Here is a 25,280-nt window from a genome sequence, read left to right as displayed (position 1 = left end):
TGCATAGATCAGTTGACATTTGGTAACATTTTTAAATGTACTTAACTGTGATATATAACATATATATTGAAGATACATAAAAATAATTAAGATTAATAAATTATTATAAAGGAAAAACTTATGTATCTTCTACCTACATCAAGAAATGAGTCATTTCTTCTTTGCAAGGGGACTTGGCACAAAATTGTAGCAAACCAACAGCTGCAGTTGCCAGTGTTCTGTCTTCAGCTTCATAATGTTTCCCACGGCCAAAAATGCTCTAAGTTGTCTCTGAGTTCGAAGCATTCAGCAAACAATGGCAAGGCAGAGCCACCAGAAACAGACACCTGATTTCTCTGACAAATATGATAATACTGTATAATCTAGTTGAGCCATTTCTGTGTTACTGTGTGGGCATATACAGCAACACAAATTGAAACAGAATGGAACCTGTCCCTGTTGGCAGAATCACCCCAAAGGAATGGAGAAACCAGTAACTTTCCCAGCTGGTATAAAACTGAATTGTTTCAAAACCTACTCATACTTGATGTCAAGTAAAAGCACTGTGTACCCATTAAAACACAGCATGATTGAAGAAATAAAGTACATTTGTGAAACTTTAAAAAAAGAAAGAAATGGAACATTGTCACTATTCAAGAAGCCCTTTGCTTTCCCCTTCTTGCTCTCCCCAACGTAATCACTTTCCTGACATTTATTGTAATTATCTTAATAGTTTTACCATGTAAGATTGCATCAACTAAACAGTGTAGATTAGGTCTACCTGTTTTTGAACTTTATATAAATGGAATCATATTGTATATAACATTTTTGTCTGGCTTCTTTTGAACATATCTATGAGATTCATCTAGCTTTTAGTCCTGTAACTAGTTTGTTCATTTTTTTTTTTTTTGGCTATATATTCATTGTAGACCTATATCACCATATATTTGTCTATTCTGTTAATGAACTGTTTACAGTTAAAGACTTACAAAAATATGCTGCCATGAATATCCTTGTCTCTGTCACTTGTTACATTCATGAATTTCTGTGAGTATATGTTTACAGATAGAATTTCTGGGTCTATAGATATGCATATGCTCAACTTTGGTAGATATCACCAAACTGTTTCCAGAGTGGCAACACAAATTTTATACCTGTACCAGCCCTATGTAAGCATTTCTCTTGCTACACATCAATTGGTATTCTTTTTAATTTTAGCCACTCTGATAAATTGTGTAGTAGTAGCTCACTGTGATTTTTTATTATTAATGAGACTGAGTAGCATTTCATATATTCAAGGTCATCTAGATATACTCTTTTGTCAATTTCCTCTTCAAGTATCTTGCACAGCTTTTAAATTGGGTTGTAGATTGTTGTATGACTGAGACTCATTATTTTGTATATTATTCCTTTTTAAGTTGTATATATATTTTTAAAAGATTTATTTATTTGAGAGAGAGCATTGAGGGGGGCAGAAGGAGAAAGAGAATCTCAAGCAGATTCCCCTTTGAGCACAGAGCCCAATGTGGGACTCAGTCTCATGACCCTAAGATCATGACCTGAGCCAAAATCAAGGGTCAGACTCTTAATTGACTGAGCCACCCAGGCGCCTATCAGTTATATATTTTTAAAATCTCCTCTCTCACTCCATGGTAGTCCTCTTCTATGAAGTCATGAAGATAGTGATCTGAACTATCTTCTAATTACTCTGCAGAGTAAGGGGGAAAGATAGTATTTTCAATAGTAGTGCTAGGATACCTGGATGCAATGTGGGAGAAAAAAACTCTTAACCTCTATCCCATACCATACACACACACATATACAAAACAGTTATAGTAGATTGCTAATATAAATATGGAAGGTAAAACTATAAAGATTTTAGGAGATAATTTAGATGACTATCAGCATGACTTCACAGAAGGGCACCATTTTTAAATAAGGACCCAAAAAGCACTAACCAAAAAGAAAATGTTGGTGAGTTGTATTACATTAAATTAAGAAATTATTTTCCTCAGAAGACACTAATTCCCTTTTCAACTGGGTCTAATCTGTTAAATCTTTCCCCTGAGTTCTTAATTTCAGTAGTTCAGTTTTTCCATTCTAGAATTTCTATTTGGTCCTTTTGAGATCATCTCTGTCACTTATATAGTATCTCATTATCTGTCAATATATTTTATCTTTTAGCTCCTTGAAATAGTGAGCATAATTGTTTTAAAGTCTAGCTCTAGTATCTGAAGATTCTGTGGATAACTTTTTCTTTTTTGTTTTCCCCCCTGGTTAAGATCTTTCATGCCATTTAATTTCCTTGTGTGTCTTGTTATCTGTGCTTCTGTGCAACCCATTGTTTCTAAGAATTATAGCAATAATTTGTGGTCTGTGGTGATACTATCTTCCTCCATAGAAGATATTTGTTTGTTTCTGCCACATGTGGTGGGGCTCTATTAATCTGGGATTACTTTAATTCAGTTTTAGAAGTGATTATTTTTCCAGATTATCCATATATCTCTTAGCTGAGATCAGCCTATGTGAAAAGCATTTTTTTCCAATTTACTCTTCCTCCTACGATACAGACATTCAGGGCCTCAACACAAATTTCAGGGAATTTATCATGATTCCCCCTTAGCAAGCCTGAACTTTTGCCCCTCCCTATAACCTCCTAGAAGCACTGCTTAGACTCTTAGATTCCTCCATTAGAATAACAAATTCTTTACACTACATCTCTCAAGTATCACCTTCTCAGGTTTTGGCCCCATAAATCCTCCCTCCTTTATTAGAATCCCAATACCCTTATTTTATTTTTCTGTAGATTCAATAGTTATCATCATCAAAAGATTTGGTCCATACTGCCTGCCAACAATTATCAGAAGTCAAAGGCTCTATGCCTCACCTCTCATAGGGTAGGACTAATTTCATGGAGTGAATTCAATTATTTGATACTTTCATGTTTTCTGATTTCCAGGTGAAAAATTCATTAGGTTCTGTCCAAAAAGAAACTTTTGGTACCATTTCAGTTTTAGAATTCATGGGTCTAAATTCAATAGCATAATCAATAATATTATGCCTGTATTTAAGGTTCCTTTTATTATAATATAAACCCAATTTAAACTGACTTTTTGAAAATGAGCAATATTTGTTCACTTAATCAAGAGGCATATTAGCTTCAGGAGGGGCTTCATGCAACTGCTCAAATAATCTCACCAGGACTGATTTCAGTCTCTCTCTCATTTCATTCTTTAGCCATGTTGGCAGAAGTTCTCAACCATAGTGGCTTTTGGAGACTCATCATTTATATAGTTAGTATCTTGAAGCAAGAGAGATAAAGAAAAGTGAGAGAGAGAGAGAAAGAATGAGGGGAGGGAAGGAAGGAAGGAAGGAAGGAAGGAAGGAAGGAAGGAAGGAAGGAAAGAAGGAAGAAAGGAAGAAAGGCCCAAGAATCCTTGAAATTGTATTTATATCTCACTGGCTCTGTTGGGTCATAGGTCCATTCAAGAACCAATCAGCATGACCTGGGAAATGAGAACCATACCTAAGTCAAATTGTCCAAAGCAAAAAATAAGTGTGAAGCCCAATCAGAAGCATAAGATCTGAAACTGGCAGAGGGCATGCTTTGCTGAGAAAAAGTCAGAAAACCATTTTTGGTAGAAGGGGAATGCATCCTGGGCAAAAGAAAACAACAGAATGTCCACTACTCCAGCCCTCTACAAATCTATATTGTAGTTTCCCTCTCTGGACTGTGTGTCTCCCAGTACCTTAGAAAGCATTTTATTGTTTAATTTATTATGCTGTCACAAGTGTACAAAGGATTCCCATTGCATCTCAGATGTGCTTGATGTGAATCTCTTTTGCCTATTAGTTTCAAAAGATTGTTAAGACTTTTGTACATTTGGGCAGTGGAAAGGAGCAGTGCTCTACCACTAGTTGATATCCAGAGAAGGAGCTTAATCTAAACACAATATGCCACCTTGATGAGTGTCCTAGGGGAATAAAAGGTTAGAATGGAAAACAAGTATAGGCGGTCAGTTTAGGATCATGCCTCAGAAAAAGGCCTGGTGTTATCTGTTCTGAAACTCAATGAAAACGAATTGATGAGCAGACAATAGCCCGGGCGTCCAGCTGATTGATCTGTGCAGCCCCGAGCATCCCCAAGCTGTTTGGCAGCAAGCCATCTTTCTTCTGTTCTTTCCTTATTAATTCAGGCTATGATAAATGGTCATGCTGACAGCCCACTACAATGAAAATAAAATCCTTGCCAGGGAGTCTTCCATCTTCCAAGAAGCAAAGAAAAACTTGTCCATAACCCTCTTGTAGTAGAATTTTCTCACACAATCTTAGTAGCAATGTGTGTGTGACTGCCTCTATGCATGTGAATATGTATATCCTGCTGAATGCTGTGAGCTCATGTCTAGAAGAAAAGCACAAAAGTTTATTTTTAAAAAGGCCCCTGCAAACAGAAACCACCCAGTTATACTTTGTTCACCATAAGCAAACTAGAGGAAATGTAGAACTCTCAGCGTTCAACACAAGGAAGAAGAAAATTAATGCTTTTTCCCCCTGGTGGTTTTATAAATGCAAGTATCAGTTGCAACGTGGAGAAAGAAGGAATGTAATGCTTATCATCCATGGCTGGGGATATCTTACACGAATCACTTTACCTTCCCTAACTTCATAAACACCTCTCTTTGTCCTGATCTGTATTGTGTTGTACTTTGTGACACACTGCAAAAGCTGGCATGCATTTAGTGTGATGTTTTCTTTATCAACAAAGGTTTACATTTTCTAAATTTGCTGAAACAGGATGCTGTATGAAGAGAGCTACAGTCTACAAAGTTATTATGGCCCCTGGAAATCATCAGATGAGGGGACTGAGACAAACATGATGGCAATTGCTATATGCAGACCTTTATCCCACAGATACATTCACATGCATATCAAAGGATAAGCATATCTTTTGCAGCATTGCTTGTAACAGCAAAAACTCAGGAGCAACCTCTATGGTCAGCAGTAGGTAAATTAAGATAGAGGAATTCAGTAGAACAACCATTAGAAAGAACAAAGAAACTCTATATGTGTCAATGGCAACAATTTTCAGGGTAAAGATGTCACAGAAGAGTATATGATATCATTTATTTTTTTAAAGCAGGGAAGAAGAAGAATATGTATACATGTTTGCATAGATTTCTGGACAGAATAACTGAGAAATACAAAACATTGGCTGTTTCTAGGGAAAGACAGTGGGAGCTTTGGAATAAATGGGAGAGTCTCATAGATATTTTGTGCCCTTTGAATTTTGTTTTTTACCATTGTGTGTGTTACATTTTCATAAAAATGTAATATCATTTAAAATATGTTCCTTTCATTCCAAGGCAAGTATTGCACTTTGCCAGTCTGCCTTCTGAAGGTGTATACAAATGCTACATGGTTATGGGCTAAGATGTTTTGCTATAGACACCTCCAGATACTTCTCCATATGCTGACACTTGTTCCAGGGCCACTGGGGCAGAAGGCTTGCACTTCTCCTCAGTGATTCTCTGACATAGGCTGCAGTGTAGCTCACCTAGTTCTCAAGTTCTAGCATGGATAGGAAGCACTTGGAGATTTCAAGTAAATAGATTCCTACTCCCCTTCTCCAGAATCCAGTTCAAAATCAATAGCTCTGGGTGAGGCCTATGACTCTGCATTTTTTTCTTTTTAAAAATTTTTAATTAAGTATTTTAATTCCAGTATAGTTTACATACAGTGTTGTATTAGTTTCAGGTGTACAATATAGATTCAACAATTCTACACATTACTCAGTGCTCATCATGGTAAGTGTGCTCTTAACCCCCTTTACCTATTTCACCTATCCCCCCACCGACCTCCCCTCTGGTAACCATCAGTTTGTTCTCTGTAGTGAAAAGCCTGTTTCTTTGTTTGTCTCTCTCTCTCTCTCTTTCCTTTGCTCATTTGTTCTGTTTTTTTAAATTCCACATATGAGTGAAATTATATGGCATTTGTCTTTCTCTGACTAACTTACTTCTCTTAGCATTATATCCTCTAGCTCTATCCATGCCTTTGCAAATGACAAGATTTCATTCTTTCTGTGGCTGAATAATATTCCATTATATATGTATATATTTTTTTCTTTATCCATTCATCTATTGATGGACACTTGGGCTGCTTCCATTGTTTGGCTATTGTAAATAATGATGCTATAAACACTGGGGTGCATATATCCCTTTGAATTAGTGTTTTTGTATTATTTGGGCAAATATCTAGTAGTGCAATTGCTGGATCATAGGGTAGTTTTATTTTTAATTTTTTGAGGAAACTCCATACTGTTTTTACAGTGGCTACACCAGTTTGCATTCCCACCAATGGTGTATGAGTGTTCTTTTCTCTGCATCATTGCCAACACTTGTTTTTTTCTTGTAGTTTTGATTTTAGGCATTCTCACAGGTGTGAGCTGATATCTCATTGTAGCTTTGATTTGCTTTGCCCTGATAAGTGGTGTTGAGCATCTTTTTATGTGTCTGTTGACCATCTGAATGTCTTCTTTGGAGAAATGTCTGTTCATGTCGTCTGCTCATTTTTAATTGGATTATTTGTTTAAGGTGTTGTGTTGTATCTCTTCTTTAGAATCCTTTATCAGATAAGTCATTTGCAAGTATGTTTTCCATTCAGTAGATTGCCTTTTAGTTTTGCTGATTTTTTGCTTTGCTGTGCAGAAGATTTTTATATTGGGGCACCTGGGTGGCTAAGTTGGTTAAGCATCTGACTCTTGGTATCAGCTCAGGTCATGATCTCAGGATCATGAGACTGAGCCCCATGTCAGGCTCTGTGCTGGGCATGGAGCCTGTTTAAGATTCTCTCTCCTCTCCCTCTGCCCTTCACCCACCATGCGTGCATGTGCATGCGCGCATGCGTGCGCACACACACACACACACACTCTCTCTGTCTCTCTCCCTCTCTCTTTCTCTCTCTCAAAAAAGGAAGGTTTTTATTTTGATGTAGTCCCAATAGTTTATTTTTGCTTTTATTTCTCTTGCCTCAGGAGACATATCTAGAAAAAAATGTTGCCATGGCTAGTATTACAGAAATTACTGCCTGTGTTCTTTTCTAGATTTTTATGGTTTCAGGTCTCACATTTTGGTCTTTCATCCCTTTTGAGTTTATTTTGTGTATGGTGTTAAGAACATGGTCCCTTCTTTTGCATTTGGCTGTCCAGTTTTCCCAGCACCATTTGTTGTGCCTTAGTTTCATCTTGTAGACTGGGAAGAAAACTCACCTTATTTTGAGGATTTTCATGAGACTCAAAAAAGCATTCGTAGAGATAAATTGCAAATTATAAATCACTATACAGATATTTGTGACTTCATTTTTAAATTTTGTCTGCAAAATGGAGACAGCATTCATACCTGCTGAACAGGGTTACACTAAAGATTAAATGAAATAGTACCAGATAAAGAAAGCCTTCTCTCTGGTTCATAGTAAGTTTTCATAAAGGTTAGCTATTTGTTTCATTTTGCACAAGCTGGGGCAACTACTCTGCAATGACTACTGTGGTGTCTTCATGATTCCATTACAGAGAATCCTCAACAAGGGCCCCAGCCAGACTTCCATCTACTTCTGGGACCCCTTGCTGTGAACCTTGCACATCCTGGAAAAGCTGAACACCATGCCTCCTACTCCTAATCAAGGAGCCCAGTGGGGTTTACTCTGATGTGGCTTATCCCAGGTCAATGTGGGAAGAGCCCCTGAGGTTCCTCAATCATCTGTTTCCTGTGTACTTATACTGTCCTTATGCATCTAACAAATTAAATATGTAATTGTGGTGAACTTTAAGTTAGCTTAAGTATTCCACTGCCACATAAAAATATAGTAAGATTTCAACTTGAAATCCCAACTCTGTATCAGCTGCTCAATTGCATATATTATAGTGGAATTATAAGGCTAACTAAATGGGACAAATTCTTTTAAATATTATAATTATGTAAAATACCAAATAATATAAAATTCCAAATGCACAGACTCTTTTACTCAAAAATATTACTACTTTGGGTCATATAAACATTTCTGTATTTAATTCAAAATCTCCCAAGAGCTGAAATAAGTTTGCCTTCTAAGGAAACTATAATCTTATCCCATGCTTTTTGGAAATTACTCAAGGTAGCAAAATGATCATTGATTTCAGCTTAGCCACTAAGTGAGCTCTGCGGGTAACCTTAGATGAACAGCACCAAACACTATGATAATTGCTCCAATACTCTGTAAGTCAAAAGGGAGAATAGACATGTAGCCCATGTGTCTCAATTCAGGTTATATCCTACCTGGTACTTTTTGACAGATAAGTCTAGAGCCTACCCTAACTGTTGACTTCATTGGTTTTAGCATTTCTCTGCTATTCTTTTGATTGGTATTTCCATCCAACTCAGTAGACTGGGTACCAGGTAAAACAGTGCATTTTCTTTTGTTCTTAGGACCATACAGTTCTTTTGGATATCATAATGCCTAGAAGATTTTGGCTCTCTTGTGTGGCTCCACTTGACCATTTGGTCACTGTTTCCAGAGACTCTAGGCAGGTGCCCTCTACCCCAAGCCAGATGTTCTTGCAGTTTCTCTAACTGCCATTACGCATTCTTAAATCGGCACCATGCTCATACTGTTCTTCCTCATCTGGGAGGCCTCTGTCACTCCTCCCAATCAATAGAAGGGTTTCATGAGAATCAGTAGGGAACTCTTTTGAAAAATTACATTCTGATCTGGTAACTCTGAATTCAAGCCCAAATTATTATTTATCTATCTATTTATCTATCTATCAATCTATCTATACCTATCTATCTTTTTTAGATAGTTATGTTTTGGGAAACCAGTGGTCTAGAAAGACCCAGTTCATGCCCAGCCTCCATCTGTACAGAACAATAGGAAATGATCATAGTCTAGGAATTAAGAGATGCGGTTTCTAGTGCTAATCCTCTCAACTCCTCAGCTGTGTAACTTTGGATATGTCACTTAACCTTCGCACACATTTATTTCTGCAAGGATTCTTTTTCTGTGTTTGTTTTGGGTGTGTTTTTAGTCCCTGCAAGAATTCTTATTTGCATGTATTAATGTACTACACACTAGGCAGTGTACTAAGACTTGATATACATTGTCTCACAATCATCACAGCAATACTATCAGTGCTCTGCTTTTCAACGACATCTACAGATAAGGAAACTGCACCTTGGAGATGTTTAAAGAAGTTGTCCAAGATTAGCTCTACAGCTGATAAATGGTCTGGACTAAATTCAGACACAGATCTGCTGACTCTGCAACCCTTGGCCTAGGCCACTTAGCAACTGCCTCCTGTCTATGAAATATAATTTTCTGGTCCATTTCAGAAGAGATATTTTTAATACCTGTTGAATCATTAGGGCACATCACAACAAAGCTACATTTCTTTTTGTTATACAGTCTCATTCAGGATCTGGAATTGCTACGGAAACTATAGGTAGAACACTGTAGGTTTTTTGTTTTGTCTTGTTTTGTTTAAAGCTGATTGGATCATCTTTGATATTTGGCTCCATAAGGCTCAGAAGGTAAAAGAAAGTAGTCACTTTAGGTTTTTGAGCTTAGGAATGTATAAGAAACCCACAAAGAATCTCAATGACAGGAAAATGACAACCGTTAAGCCCCAGCCCCACCCCAGACTGTCACAGTACATTGCATACACTTTGTGTTATCAAAGGCAGGGAGGATAATAAGAGATACAGTTAGTAAATGTCCCAACAGTTTTCCAGTTGAGCTGCAGTGAGGTTAGGTTTTGTTTTGCTTCTTTTCCTTTTCCCCTCTTTAGGGCAGGCTATAGACTGATGGTGTGGGATGGCTTAATTCCTGCCTTCAATCAATTGAATTTTAATCACAGTTCTGTTTACTTGCTGTTCATTTTGCAATGAAATAAGGTGTCCCTCTTCACACTTCAGTACTTAAAAAGGAAGAAATTGTTTGGTGAGGACAGAGATGCACTTTAGTGTGCAGAGAATATTAGCAGGTTCAGGAATCGTTCAACCTCATTTACAGACAAGGGTGAGAAATTCCACTCTTTATATTGTGGCTTTGGGGACTGTGTTTGCAGAGATAAAACAAGACCATATATTTCATCACAGCTCAGCAATTACCACAGCAGTCCACCTGCACCCCTGGAATTTTCCAGGACAAAGTGAGGCAATCCACTGGGAGCAAGAGGAGAGGGATTTGGCTCTTCTTTTCCACTTAGAACGCAGCTCAAGCACGGGCAGCCAGATGCTTGTGTAAACATAAAAACAAAAATTCTTGGGTTGAAGTTATTTAAGAAGAGCCTTGTGTTGTTTCTTGCAACAAGACCAATACACATGGATACCACACTCCTGCTCCTCTCAGAAAGTCCAGGGAAGTTTAAACTCAGGCCGCGTCCTGCCTCCACTTGATGCTACTTCCTCTGCATGTGAAAGGGGCCATGGCAATATCTGGATCTATATAAGAGAGACAGAGAATCAGAACAAAGCTGTGCCTGTGGAAACGGTCCAGTGGAGGGAAAGGCACAGCAATTAGGTGTTTTAGAGGAACTGAACTCTGACCACTGAGAATTATATTTCAAGCAGGCGAATCTTCAAAGCCTTAATCATTGCTTGGGTTTCAAAACCAGCTTCTGAGCCCCTGTGTTTCTCATGTATCATGGGAAGAGGTGCTGAGGACTGAAGAGAAGCTGACCTTTTAGAGTGAGCCCAAAGGACAGAAGTGAGGACAAATGTCTAGCTCACAACTAGCAGCATTAGGACAAATCATCAACCACAGTGGTGACAGGGGTGGGACACTAGTGGTTGGGTAAAACTTTTGAGGGTCAGGCCTAAAATGTGGTGGCAGACTTAGGTGTTCTAAGTGGGTACTGTCAAGGTGGTGGCACAGGGCGCTATCAACATGATCAACCCTTTCAACTTGGTTACTGTCGAAGCTGTCCAAGACTGCAAGTCATCCCCAGAGCTCTGGGTTGAGAAGGTTTCAGATAGATCATTTGCTCCTTTAGAACCCATCACTATTGTCTGAATTTGCTCCCTGATTTCCTTTTCTTCCCCTCGGGATTGGTTAACTCTTCTTTCAAGCTTTCAAAATACAAATTGTCAACAATCACATTCTTTTCCTGGAAAATGGGACCACTTCTTCTGAACCTACATATTAGATGGAAGCTATTTCTATGATTGTAAGTTGCTTTTTACCTTTCTAAGGGTTACCATTATCAATAACACTAGGGTGAGGTTGATATTAGTGACTTCCATATGGTTTTCTTGTTCCTTCCTTATTGAAGTAGTGAGGAAAAAAGGACAAAGTGCAGTCTCTGGCAGAGCACCGTCATTAAACTAGGCTCTTATTAGGATCCATATTACAGATAAGAAAGAAAAAAGTACAGTGAACACAGCGTATCAAAGACCTGGGTTCAATTTTGGCCCTTCATCTAATTTGTTAAGGAAACTTGAACAGGTGACCTCATTCCCCTGAGTCCTAGTTTCCTGATTTATGAAACAAGAAAAATGATAGGAATATTTTTACTCCTGAGAGCAATAATGGAAGACTAGAATGTAATTAGAATTTTCTCTTTCTATGTTTCTCTCTCTCTCGTTAAGACTCAGAATACATTGGCAGGGACATAGAAAAGTATATTTCTTTCTGGATTAAATTAAGGAAGCACCTTGATGTATGTGCAGGATTTAGGGAGTAATCTCTTTTAGCATGGATGACTAGGGTATACAATTCCCAAGTACCTTTCTCTACTACCAAACTAAGGGTACTTATGTTTGGAGGTGTGGGTTAATCTCCCATAAGGAGGCATTATCTGCTAATTGTCACAATTACTATAGTGCTAAAGTCTTTGGTAAATAGATGAGAGTAATAACAATAATATTGGCAATACTTAATAATAATTAGGCACTTACGCTCTCATAATGGAAGAAGCATGAAGATCTTATTTAGACTTAACCACCAATTGAACCCTTGTCATGTATCAGGGACTAGGTTGATCAGTCTGTGTGCAGTATTTTTTTTAATTCTTACCATGGCAATGAGATCAACTGTTACCATAGCCAGCCACCAAGATTCCACAGTGATTCCCATATGCAGGTATGCAGCAGCCAGCAGCAGTCATGTGAGTCAGCCCTCTTGGAATTGGATCCATAAGCCCCAGTAAAACATTCAGCTGACTATAGCCCCGGTCTACATCTTGATTGCAGCCTCATTAGAGACCTTGGGCCAGAACCACCCAACTAAGCTGCTTCAGAATTCCTGCCTCCATGAAATCACATAAAATAATAGAAGTTTGTTATTTAAAACCACCAAGTTTAGGGATAATTTTTTACATGACACTAAGTAACTAATATACCATATTTTACAGAAATGTAAACAGAAGTTTGGAGAGGTAAAATAAGTTGTCCAAAACCACAATCCTAGGAAATATCAAGCTAAGTACAAATCTAGGCCATCTGGCTCCAGAGTCCATGCTCTCAGTCATTGTACTATTGTTTGCTTTTCACAGGGGAGAGAATGACCATAAGAGCCTCCTGCTTACACTTTAAACACATACCAGGAACCTACAACAAAAATCACAATACTAATAAATTGTTGCCAATTCTAAATAACTATCCTAACTATCTTTATTAACAAAAATATATTTGAGCTTTTGTAGTATTTATAAACTGGGACTCTTAAAAATTTGGAATGGGCAGCTCATTCAACACATATTTCTATCATATATTTCTCATCTTGAGACTTCCCCATTTTTCCAGATTTATTGACACCTGCACTTTGAGTCTCCTCGACAATACTTTCTCATAAGAGCTCACTCTGGTCTTAATATCCAATGTAAATCTTGAAAAAATTCAGAAATGTCTTGAATGAGTTCATGAATAATGTTCTTTCTTGGTTGCTTCTTACTGATCATTTTGGAGGCCATTTCTTATCCTTTTAACTATTAACTCAAAACTCTTTAAGCTCTAGTGAACTGATATATGCTAACCAGAGAAGCAAAGATTGGTCTATGAACTGGAAGACTAGTGTTTTAATTTACAATGAAGACCCAAAAATCAAAATACTATATTCCTTTCTTGATGGCATACCCTTAGCTGTATAAACTTACCTAGTAAAGGAAGTTAGTTTTCAAAAGGTTTCATGGAACAAAGCAAAGTTTTGTTTTTTTTATGACCTGAAGGACTATCTCACTAGGCCATATAAAAAATTTCTCGTTATTATAATCCTATCATCTTTTACCCTTGGGCAGAACTTGTTATTATCTTATACATTTTAACTCTGTCAGGCAAGTTTCAGAACAACTAAGAACAGCTACCTGTACACCACATAGAAACCAGTCAACACAACCTGATGATCTGCCTTTGTTACCTTGGCTAGATTTGGGAGACACTGAAGGCTCCTCCTTATACCTGAAGTTGACTGATGTCTTTCATTTTTGATTTGTTCTTACTAGTTGCTATCAAGGCAGGTAACCATTTTATGGTCTGTTTCCCAAAATCAGGACCTGGAGGGAATCTTTGTGGCACACTGTTGGTTCATAACATTCGTAGAAGCTTCCCAAATGTAATCTGAAACCAGCTCCCATACTCGCAGAGCAGGGAGAGACCCAAGAAGGAGGCAAGGAACTCCAGGTTGATAGCTGCCAGTTTTAATAAGCAAAGGAAACTTATAAGCAGGACTTGTTTTTGGGTGGCCACAAGATGAATGGATCCCCACACCCACCCAACCAGCAAATCCTAAGTTTTAAAGAGGCTGTAACTGGGGTCAGTCACATAAATTGTGCAGGTAGTCTCAACATCATATCTCAAGGCTTTGTCCTTTGATCAGTCTCTGAGAGCAGGAAAGGCAAATAGAACCCACATTCCAAGTACAGGGGAGGGATTGAGGAGCCTCTGTGTGCCTAGGTCTAGTTTATGGGTCAGTCAGCGGGCATGTCTTTTTTTTTTTTTTAAGTTGGCTCCACACCCAGTATGGAGTCCAATGCAGGGCTTTAACTCACAACCCTGAAATCAAGACCTGAGCTCAGATCAAGAGTCAGATGCTTAACCAATTGAACCAGAGCCACCCAGGTGCCCTGGCAGTCATGTCTTTTTGATGATATTACCCAACAATCCCATTTTCAAATGATTACATGAAGAAATATCCTGTCTTCTACCAGCTGATCTCAGTGATAGTACAAAGGAAGTCAATTGTATATTGGCTTTCATGAGAACCCAAAAATTGTAAGCAAAATCCCAACTTTCATGTGGATAGGAAGAGCAACAGGCACCTATATTAGTAGAATTATTCTGACACCCTACTGCCCAACCTCCACATTGCCTAAAATCCATATCATTAAAATGGCAATTTTTATTGAGTATCTTTGTACCATTCACTATGCTAATGGTTTTACATATATAATTACATTTACCCTTCACAAAAATCTGCAAAATAAGTGGGAAATCCCTATTTTTTCAAGTGAAAAAAAATTGAAGATTGGAAAGGTAAACAAATATGTCCACAGTCACAATGATAGATTCTTTTAATTCCATTACTTTTTATGTTGATCTGACTTCAAGAAGTAGGTTCTTTCCACCATACCACAAACCTACCTTACTTGCATAGGGCTTTATTGAGTGGTATTACCAGGCAAAGACACTAGTCTACCTAAAAAGTAAAGAACTACTAGCTGATGATAATTTCCCATGTTGGTATGACATGGCATTTGTTATACAGTACTTTACTACACAGAATGACATATCAGTTAAACAGCACCCCTATGAGTTAGGTAAAATTTCTGCCATTTTGCAAATGAGGCTTAGGCTTAGCATGAGTCTCGTGCTTTATCCAAGGTAGTTCATATGTCCAAGTCACTCTGGGGGGGGGCGGTGACTAAGTCTTCTTTTTATTTGAAAATACTATTTTGAATTTATTTCAGAAGCTTCTACCACCCATTTTCAGTTTAAAAATGAAATATATTGCAGGTAAGTTTTGACTGAGGAAAAGATAGAGAAATATTTAGGTGCATAGACTATTTCCTGGGCATCATGAAAAGATGTTAAAAAGCAACATGAGAAATAGGGTTCTGGGTCAGGCAAGTGGGAGCATTGGGTAGGCAACTGTTGACTAAGACACAAGTGATGCTGTCAGGCAGAAGGTAAAGTTCTTTGCTTATACTTATTTCCTTAGTTCTCTTAAAGCTCTTTGAGTTAGATCTAATTTCCTCATTTTGTAAGTAAAGTAATGGAGGTTCAGAGAATTTAAGTAACATGTTCTTGCCCAACTTTGTAGACATTCAAAGGCAAAAACAGGATTTGAACCCAGGTCTCTGTGTGTCTAGAACTCATACTCCCTCTACCACACCCTTGGAATGAGAGGAAGACTGAACAGACTACCAGCTCCTCGATTTCACCTTAGACTGTGTCTGAATAGAAACACAATAGTTCCTTCTTGAAAGCATTTAGTCATTTTTCTTCTTGCCCTGTGAGCATACTTTCAGAAAGTCAGTTTTAAAAGGTAAGGAAGAAAGAAGAAGAAAAGGTAGAAAACTTTGTTGCTACAGAACTGTTGCAATAGAAGTATTCTTTCCTATTCTTTCAAGGGAAAAATAAAGTATTGTGTTTGATACATTTGAAGGTACTTTTGTACATCAAGAGAGCCTTCAATTCTGCTTCAAACAGAGGATGTCTTTTTTTTTTTTCACATTAGTAGAAACAGATTCTGATCACAGATCTTTTCACGTCTTTAGTTTCTACTTCCTGAACCATGCATAAACTGATTTTGAAATTCTGAAAGCATTCCAAATAGAAGAGGTCTCCATTGCACGTAAAATACCAGAGGGGTGGATTTGGGTTCTCATTCAATTAACTATCAAGACTAGAATATAAGGATGTCATCTTGCAGGAATACAGGCCTGCTAATTCAACAGTGACTATTGTTTGGTTGTTCTTTCATCTATCATATACTGTCGTGGTTGTCATATGGCAGTATAACTTAACATTCCTTATGATATATGCCAAATTGCACAACTAATACTAATATATATTAACATAGGATCCTATTAAGCACAACGTAAACCTAATTCTCTTTTATACAACTAGTAAAGTGGAAATATTTAATCAACTTATTGTTTAGCAATTGAAAGGTTAAAAAAATTGAATGATTTTATTTGTATTGACACATTTAGGTTCTGAATGTGGGATGGATGGATGGATGGATGGATAGGAAGGGAAGAAATGACATTTGTTAAGCATATTTTATGTCTCAAGCATTATTCCTAGCATTTTATGTTTTTCTTATTGAATTGGCATATTTATTGATAGCTGAATCCTAGGTTGTAGCCCACAGGTAATACTTTATTTGAGATATGCATCCCAAATAGTCTTTCCACTCAGGATGTGAAATAAGGTATTCTTGTGGTGCTTTATCACTTCAATTTTCATGCATGTAAATTTGATCCCCAAAAGAATGATCTTTAAGAAGTGGCATTTTGAAAGTTTATTATGTTATGTTTTTGTAATGCTTTTAGAAATATACAGTTAGATTCTAGCCTCCACGATGATTTCCCCTGCTGCAGTTAGGAAAGAAGATGCCTCTGTGTGTGTGTGTGTGTGTGTGTGTGTGTTTGTGTTCTTGTGAACTGTTCTGTGTGGTTTCCACCAAATTAGGGTGTCTATTTCCTCATACAATTGGGAAAAATAATCATATCCTTGGGCTTTTTTGAGGCAACTGATAGTCTCAAAGTCACATTGTCAAAATAGGATGCTCTGTAGGGGTTGACAGTAGTAGGGGGAGGAGAAGGTGTCTGTTACTATTAGGACTTCTGTTACTTGTTTATAAATGGCACAGTAGTAAAGCTATCACTTACTGGACACAATATGTGCTAAAAATGGTGCTAATATTTTGCATCCATTATGTCCTGTTGATAAAAAACAAAAGCTAAGACAAAGAGATTAAGTGATTTATCTAAAGTGACATATAAAAGAGAGGGAGAGAAAGCAAAGAATAATTTTAACATGTTCTTTATCCTCATCTGGGGCTTTGGAATCAGGAAACTTTTAGTTAAAGCAACTGAAAATCCAACTCAAACTGGTTTACGCAAAAATAAGGATTTATTGATTGATGTATTTGAAAAATCATGGGTCACTGTATCTTCAGGCAAGGCTGTATACAGGAGCTCAAATGGTGTCTCATTCATCTGGCTCTCATTCTCATTCCCCCCCATCTCTCCATATTTTGGCTTTTTTTTTCTTCTCTGTTGTCTTTATTTTCCAACACACAAGCTAGCCACCAGCAATTTTAAGTTTGTATTTTATCAGCTAAGTTGAAACAGTGGAAACAGTGTTTTACCCCAGTGGTTCCAGGGACAAGTCCCAGAACTGAATATTCTTGGCCTGCCTTGGCTCACATGCCCACCCCTCAATGACTAACTGGCCTGGAGGTGGAATGTTCTCACTGGCTAAGCTTAGGTTTTGTACCCAACCCATTGCATGGGTTGGTACCAGCACTGCACAAGCCAAATGAACTAATAGTGGAAGAAGGTTGTTTCCCCAAAGAAAACAATGTCGTTTTATCGGATGGGGAAAAGACACTGACAAAGATTACAGATGTCTGCTACAGCCACTTAGACATGGAAACTGCCATATCTCAGACTTGAGACACAGGGGAACAGCCCCATCCCTGAAGCTTGGGTGGCTCAGTCACATTCAGTCTGGAGTCATCATCTCAGTAGGTTATTTACTTACTCTTTCAGGATAAGTATTGAAAAGCTTCCAAATGGCAAAATGTACAACCGGAAAGCATCTTAATTATGTAAACTGACTCTTTCCCACAACTCACTAAAGCTTCTAGAATCATGAATATGAAAGGATGAGGACTGAGGTTAAAGTAGTTCCCACCAGTGAACAAACCAAAGGTTATAATTACAATGGGTATTTGGCCAGTCCCGAAAAGTTTACCAGTAAAGATTCAAGTCACATTCAAATCTTAACTGGCACAAGGGCAGGATTTATTTAAAGGGTCAGATTAGCAGCTAGTGATGGAAAGATAATGTAGAAGATGTTAAACAAAAGTTAATCTACTTTTATCCCATTTATTTATCTGTATATTTATTCTCCCTGAACTGGCTCACTCCTGAAATGGCTGCTTCTGGAGTTTATGACAGTGCATGGTTAAGGAGGGGGAGAGCATTGGCAGCTGAACAAATGACAGAATAATGATTAAGTGGAAAAACAGCTGAGTGCTGTAATTTACAGATGAAGTGACTGCATCAAAACCAGGGAAATGAGCTCTGTCTATTTAATAGTCTCCACACTGCCATCTCTGGTGGCCCATTCTTCTGACTTTACAAGCCAGCTCCGCCACACTCAACTCTACCCAGAAAGAAACGGAGAGAAAGGAACATGCTCTACTTTTGCATAAATGGCACTGAGACTGTTCCTTCCTCCCCATTTGGGAGCAAAAGCAATGCCTATATATCCACCGAGAAACTGGCTTTTGTGCCAAATCCCTCCTAGCCAAAAAATAAAAATAAAAAATAAAGAAATAAAATTAATGGATGCTTCATCAACAAGAATTTTACTCCCAGGGAATAGTGAACATTAATAACCAAAGACTCTGACATCCTTGAAAAACCAGAGATGAGGTATCTTCCTTCAAAACGTCCATGTCATCTTGGTTGTGTGGTTGAAAGCACCTGCTTTGTCACTATTTCTTCATCTCCTGCAGGGACACGTGCTGCCACAGTATAATTTTTTGTACTTAAAAAGCAGGAATTACTTGCTATTTAATACTACTGGAGCTAACATAGCTGCCTCAAATTCCATTTTTATTCACTCTCAGCTTGAGAACAGGATGCTTTCTCTTTGTGTCCCTCCTAGCAATTTCCAATCATAGACAATTTTAATATTTCATGGTTGTGTCATTATGAAACTGGCAAGCCCAGCTGCTGTCTCTTGATGAGATAACTAGTTGTATGTATGCTTGAGTTGTATTTTATTCTTGTCATGAAGACACTGTTAACATTTCTTCCAAATTTTCAGGAACATAGTTAAGGCAAAATCATGTACTTGCCACTCTAATTTCATTTATTCAGTTTCCCTAGAATTCTTAGGAAGTGGCTACCCTTTCCTCTCTCTCCATCCCACAAATAAGGAAGGAGGAAAGTGAGACTCAAAGAGCTTAAGTAATGTGACCATGGTTTTACAGCAGTGGCAGAGACAGGATTCAGGCTTGGTTGCTCTCAGAACAAAGCCCATAATTTTCCCAGTCTGAATCCCAGCCACCTTCCTTTCTCTAGTCATTTAGACTCTGAATGCCTTCAACTTACTCCCTTCCCTCCTTGGACCAAAACCTGCTTTCTGGGTCTTTCTTGCACACTGAGGTTGCAATTACTCCTAGCAGTCTTGAAATGGGACCTGTCCTGTTTATTCCAGGGATATTCCCATTTGTAATACTGCTCAAAGGTCTAAGCTATTAGTCACCAACATGGACGTGCGTCACAATGACCTGCAGAGAGATTCCTGGGTATGTTTTCACTAGAGATGCCCAGATTCATCCCTGTGAGATTGCTAATTCACTGGGGCAAGAGAGGGTCCAGTTTGTAAAACAGTGATTCTCATGTTCAGCCAGGGTAGGAAATCACTGTTTTAAAAGAATCAAGTTCACTCTGTTGATTGTTTTTCTTTGCTGTGCATCAGCTTTTTAGTTTGAACTGCATCACTGTGTGTACATTGTGTATTTTTGCTTTTGTTTCCTGTGCTTTTGGTGTTATATTCAGAAGCCATTGCCAAGACCAAGGTCTTAAAGTTTTCCCCTATTTTCCTCCTAGGAGTTTTACAGTTTCAATTCTTACATTTGTCTTTAACCGATTTTTGTTATGGTGTAAGATAGAGGTCCAATTTCATCATTTTGCATTTGGATGCCCAGCTTTCCCAGCCCCTTTTGTTGAAGTGACTCTCCTTTCCCCATTGTGTATTTGTGGTGTTCTGGTACAATATGCATCGGTTCCTTTCTGGGCTCTCCATTTTTTTTTTAATTTAAATTCAATTAGCCAACATATAGAACATCATTAGTCTCATATGTAGTGTCATTTTGTTCCATTGGCATATATGTTTGTCTTTAGGCCAATGCTGGTACCACACTATATCTTTGTAACATATTTTTAAATCAGGAAGTTTTTCAGTCCTTTGTATACAGCAGCACTTGTCAATGTGTGTCCCCCACACCCCCCAAAAATACTTAAAATACTAAAAAGAATGGTGTTTCCATGGTCAAATATGTTTTAAAATATTATATATTTTACCCTCTTATGTATGCATAATAAAATTATGAAAAGTTTTGAAGTAAAAAAAAAAGGGAAACCTCCATGAGCACTGAAACCTTTGTACCTTCAATACCTATTAACATTCCCCAGACATAGTATTTCAGAAATACACTTTGGGAGCAAATGAATAGTGAAGTCTTTGTATCCAAAACAGAGTGATACAGATGTATTACAACTATAATATTCCACATTTATTTATATTCTCTTTACATATGTAGATAGTATTTTCAGGGACTCTAAGAGATCAAGAGGAATTTTGATGTTTTCTTGTAACGCATAGCCCTCCCCTGGTCGTCAGCCAGCATCTACATTCACATTGCCTTTGAATATCTCTCTGCCCAATACCATCATTTTTCCTGCTCTAAAATCACAATCATGTGCTAATTCTTGTAACATTTAAAAAATTTCTTTCTAATGACAAAAGCCATGCATATTTATTGCAGAAAATTTAGAAATTCCAGAAAAGTTAAATTAGGAAATAAAACCACTTAAACTCCATGCCCAGAAATAACCATTATTTGTATTTCTTTATTAATGCTTCCATTTCATACACTCATGCACACACAAGCAAATCAGCCCACACATGCGCCCTTATAGGAAATAGGCACTGTTATAGGCTGTTGTGTATTCCCAAAAATTTATATTTTGAAGCTCCAGCCCTCAGTGTGACTGCATTTGGAGACACAGCCTTTAGACAGGGGTGCAGACAAAGAGAAAAGGCCATACGAGGTAATAGTAATGAAGTGGCCATCTGCAAACCAAAGAGAGAAGCCTCAGAATAAACCATACCTTTCAACACTCATTTTGGACTTAGGTCCTTCAAAATGATGAGAAAATACATTTCTGTTGTTTAAGCCCCCCACTCTGTGGTATTTTGTTATGATATCTATAGTAAACTAATACAGGTACATACTGTATCTAACTTTTATTGAGTACTTAATATATACCTCATCATAAGCCATCAGTAGCATTGGTACAGTGAATCTCTCCTTTTGTCTTTTGGGTGACAACTCTTTCTAGCTCTTTTCCTTTCTTTCTGACTCTTCCTCCATGTTCTCTTCTGCTGTTTACCCTTTTCTTCCCCCAATATCTCAATATTTGGAGGGTCCTAGGGCTGAATTTTGATCTCTTGTCCATTTACCCCCTTCAGTGGGTAACCTTATCCATGTTCCTGGATTTTCACACCATCTGTATGCATATGACTTTCCAAATTTCAGTCTCCAGTCTGAATCCCTTCTCTAAACTCCTGACTTGTCTCCCATCATTCAATGCTTGAAATAATTTGCATTTTATAGATGAGGGAATGAAAGCTCAGGGAGGTTAATTCACTTACCCCAGGCCTCAGAACTAGTAAGTGCAGGAACCTGAATCCAATTCTAAAGCAATCTGACTCCAAGGCTCCCGATATTATGTCTCTTCTCTAGTGAAGTGAACTTGTTTCTAATCATTAATATACATGACCATTTTGTTAATTTGTTAACTGAATTAACAAAATGGTCTGTATTGAACAGTCAGGTACATGCCAGACTTTGTTCTAAGTGCTGAGGCCATAACAAAAAACTAACCAGATCAAGCCCCTGTTCTAGGGATCTTATATTTTAATGGTGGAGACAGAACTAAAAACTCATCAGAAAGTTAGATGTCAGGTGATAATAAGCACTATAAAAATGTAAGTGGGAAATGGGGGGTTGGGAGGTAATATTTTATATAGGGTGGTGAGAGAAGGCATGTTTAATAAGGTAACATTTGAGTAAAAACCTAAAAGAAGGCAAAATCAAGCAATAGAGATCCTTGGAGAAAGGAGTTCCAGGTACAGGGACAAGCAAATGCAAAGGCACAGATAATGCGGGACCTGGTAGGTTACAGTAAGGCACTTACATTTTACTGTGCATGAGTTAGGAAGCCATGAACAGAAAAGTGGCATGTCTGATATTTTAAAAGGAGAAAAGTTTTATAGATTAGTCTATAAGGGGAAAGGGAGGAAAAGGGGCAACCAATTTGGAGGACATTGCAATAAGTTGAGAAATTATGGTGGCTTGAAAAGTGATATAAGTACAGTCGTGCTGAGAAAGGAAAGAGTGGTCTGATTTGAGTCAGATTTTGAAGGTAGAGCTGATAAAATTTGCTGAGGGGTGAAGTGGGTATGAAAGAATCAGAGATGAGTGTATGTCTTTTGGCCTGGGAGTAAAACACCGGAATGAGAGGGAAAAGACTGGAATGGAAGGATCAAGTTCTGGGGGCAAGTCTTGAACTTAACTTTTATGCCTTAAATATTTATGTAGAGGTATCAAATGAACAATTTGAAGTTCAGAAGCAAGATCTAGGCTGGTTAAAAAATAATTGAAGATAACAGCTTTCAATCTTGTTAATTTTTGCCATTATAACTTGTGTAATGTGGTATCTCATTGTGGTTTTGATTTGTATTTCCTTGAGGGCTAGTGATGTTGAACATTTTTTCATATGTCTGTTGGTCATTTATATGCCTTCTTTGGAGGAGCGTCTGTTCATGTCTTCTGCCCATTTACTGACTGGATTATTTGTTTTTTTGGGTGTTGAGTTTGAGAAGTTCTTTATAGATCTTGGATACCAGCCCTTTATCTGTAATGTCATTTGTAAATATCTTCTCCCATTCCATGGGTTGCCTCTTAGTTTTGTTGACTGCTTCCTTTGCTGTGCAAAAGCTTTTTATCTTAAGTCCTAAAAGTTCATTTTTGCTTTTGTTTCCCTTGCCTTTAGAGATGTGTCTTGAAAGAGGTCGTTGTGGCCAGTGTTGAAGAGTTTACTGCCTATGTTCTCTAGGATTTTGATGGATTCCTGTCTCACATTGAGGTCTTTCATCCATTTTGAGTTTATTTTCATGTATGGTGTAAGAGAATGGTCCAGTTTCATTCTTCTGCATGTGGCTGTCCAATTTTCCCAGCACCATTTATTGAAGAGACTGTCTTTTTTCCATTGGATATTCTTTCCTGGTTTGTTGAAAATTAGTTGGTCATAGAGTTAAGGGCCCATTTCTGGGCTCTCTATTCTGTTCCATTGATCTATGTGTTTGTTTTTGTGCCAAAACCATGCTGTCTTGATGATCACAGCTTTGTAACACAGTTTGAAGTCAGGCATTGTGATGCCCCCAGCTTTGGTTTTCTTTTTCAACAATCCCCTGGAGATTCAGGGTCTTTTCTGGTTCCATACAGAATTTAGGATTGTTGGTTCCAGTTCAGTGAAAAATGTCAATGGTATTTTGATAGGGATTGCATTGAAGGTGTAGATTGCTCTGGACAGCATAGACGTTTTCACATTGTTTATTCTTCCAATCCATGAGCATGGAATGTTTTTCCATCTCTTTGTGTCTTCCTCCATTTCTTACATAAGTGTTCTGTAGTTTCTAGAGAATAGATCCTTTACCTCTTTAGTAAGTTTTATTCCTAGGTATCTTAGGATTTTTGGTGCTATTATAAATGGAATTGATTCCTTAATTTCTCTTTCTTCAGTCACATTGTTAGTGTACAGAAATGCAACAGATTTCTGTGCATTGACTTTATATCCTGCCATGTTGCTGAATTGATTCCTTAATTTCTCTTTCTTCAGTCACATTGTTAGTGTATAGAAATGCAACAGATTTCTGTGCATTGACTTTATATCCTGCCATGTTGCTGAATTGCCGTATGAGTTCTAGTAATTAGGGGGTGGAGTCTTTTGGGTTTTCCACATAAAGTATGTCATCTGCGAAGAGAGAGGGTTTGATTTCTTCTGTCTGATTGCTGAGGCTAGGACTTCTAGTACTATGTTGAACAAAAGTCTTGAGAGTGGGCATCCCTGTCGTGTTCCTGACCTTAAGGGAAAAGCTCTCAGTTTTTCCCCATTGAGAATATTAGTCGCTGTGGGCTTTTCATAGATGGCTTTTATGATATTGAGGTATGTTCCCTCTATTCCTATATTTTGAAGACAGAAACAACAAGTGTTGGCAAGGATGTGGAGAAAGGGGAACACTCTTACACTGTTGGTGGGAATGCAAGCTGGTACAGCCACTCTGGAAAACAGAATGGAGGTTCCTCAAGAAGTTAAAAATAGAGCTACCCTATGACCCAGCAATTGCACTACTAGGTAATTACCCCAAAGATACAGACATAGTGAAAAGAAGGAACATGTGCACCCCAATGTTCATAGCAGCATTGTCCACAATAGCCAAACTGTGGAAGGAGCTAGATGTCCTTCAACAGATGAATGGATAAAGAAGATGTGGTCCATATATACAATGGAATATTACTCGGCCATCAGAAAGGATGAATACCCACCATTTGCATCAACATGGATGGAACTGGAGGGGATTATGCTAAGTGAAATAAGTCAAGCAGAGAAAGTCAATTATCATATGGTTTCACTAATATGTGAAACATAAAGAATAGCACAGAGGACCACAGGGGAAGGGAGGAAAAACTAAATGGGAAGAAATCAGAGAGCGAGACAAACCATGAGAGACTCTGGACTCTGGGAACCAAACTGAGGGTTACAGAAGGGAGGGGGATGGGAGGATGGGATGATGGGTATTAAGGAGGGTACGTGTGGTGTTGAGCACTGGATGTTATACGCAACTAATGAATTGTGGAACACTACCTCAAAAATTAATGATATACCATATGCTGGCTAATTGAACATAATAATAATAAAAAAAGATAATTGCTTTCATTTGGTTGTATGGGCTTCCCATTACTGCTATAACAAGTACTACAAATATGATGGCTTAAAACAACACAGACTTATTGTCTTACAATCCTCTAAGTCAGAAGACTGACATAGATCTCACAGGGCTAAAATCAAGATGTGGACAAGGTTATCTTACTTTCTGGAGACTCTAGAGGAGAATCCATGTCTTTGCTTTTTCTTTCTTTCTTTCTTTTTTTTTTAAATTATGTTAGTCACCATACATTACATCATTAGTTTTTTTTAATTTAATTTTATTATGTTATGTTAATCACCATACATCATTAGTTTT

At 37.8% G+C, this 25,280-nt stretch overlaps 1 pseudogene; it reads left to right on the top strand.

The window, feature by feature from the left end:
* Positions 1-235: 235 nt before the first annotated feature.
* On the top strand, positions 236-597 carry LOC102733080 (cytochrome c oxidase subunit 7B, mitochondrial pseudogene; annotated as a pseudogene).
* The last annotated feature ends 24,683 nt before the right edge of the window (positions 598-25,280 follow it).

The sequence above is a fragment of the Leptonychotes weddellii genome, chromosome 1 (genome assembly GCF_054177405.1).
Source record: "Leptonychotes weddellii isolate Sample4059 chromosome 1, ASM5417740v2, whole genome shotgun sequence".
NCBI lineage: Eukaryota > Metazoa > Chordata > Mammalia > Carnivora > Phocidae > Leptonychotes > Leptonychotes weddellii.
The sequence above is the reverse complement of the archived record's forward strand: the minus strand, read 5'-3'. Positions and strand labels throughout refer to the sequence as shown.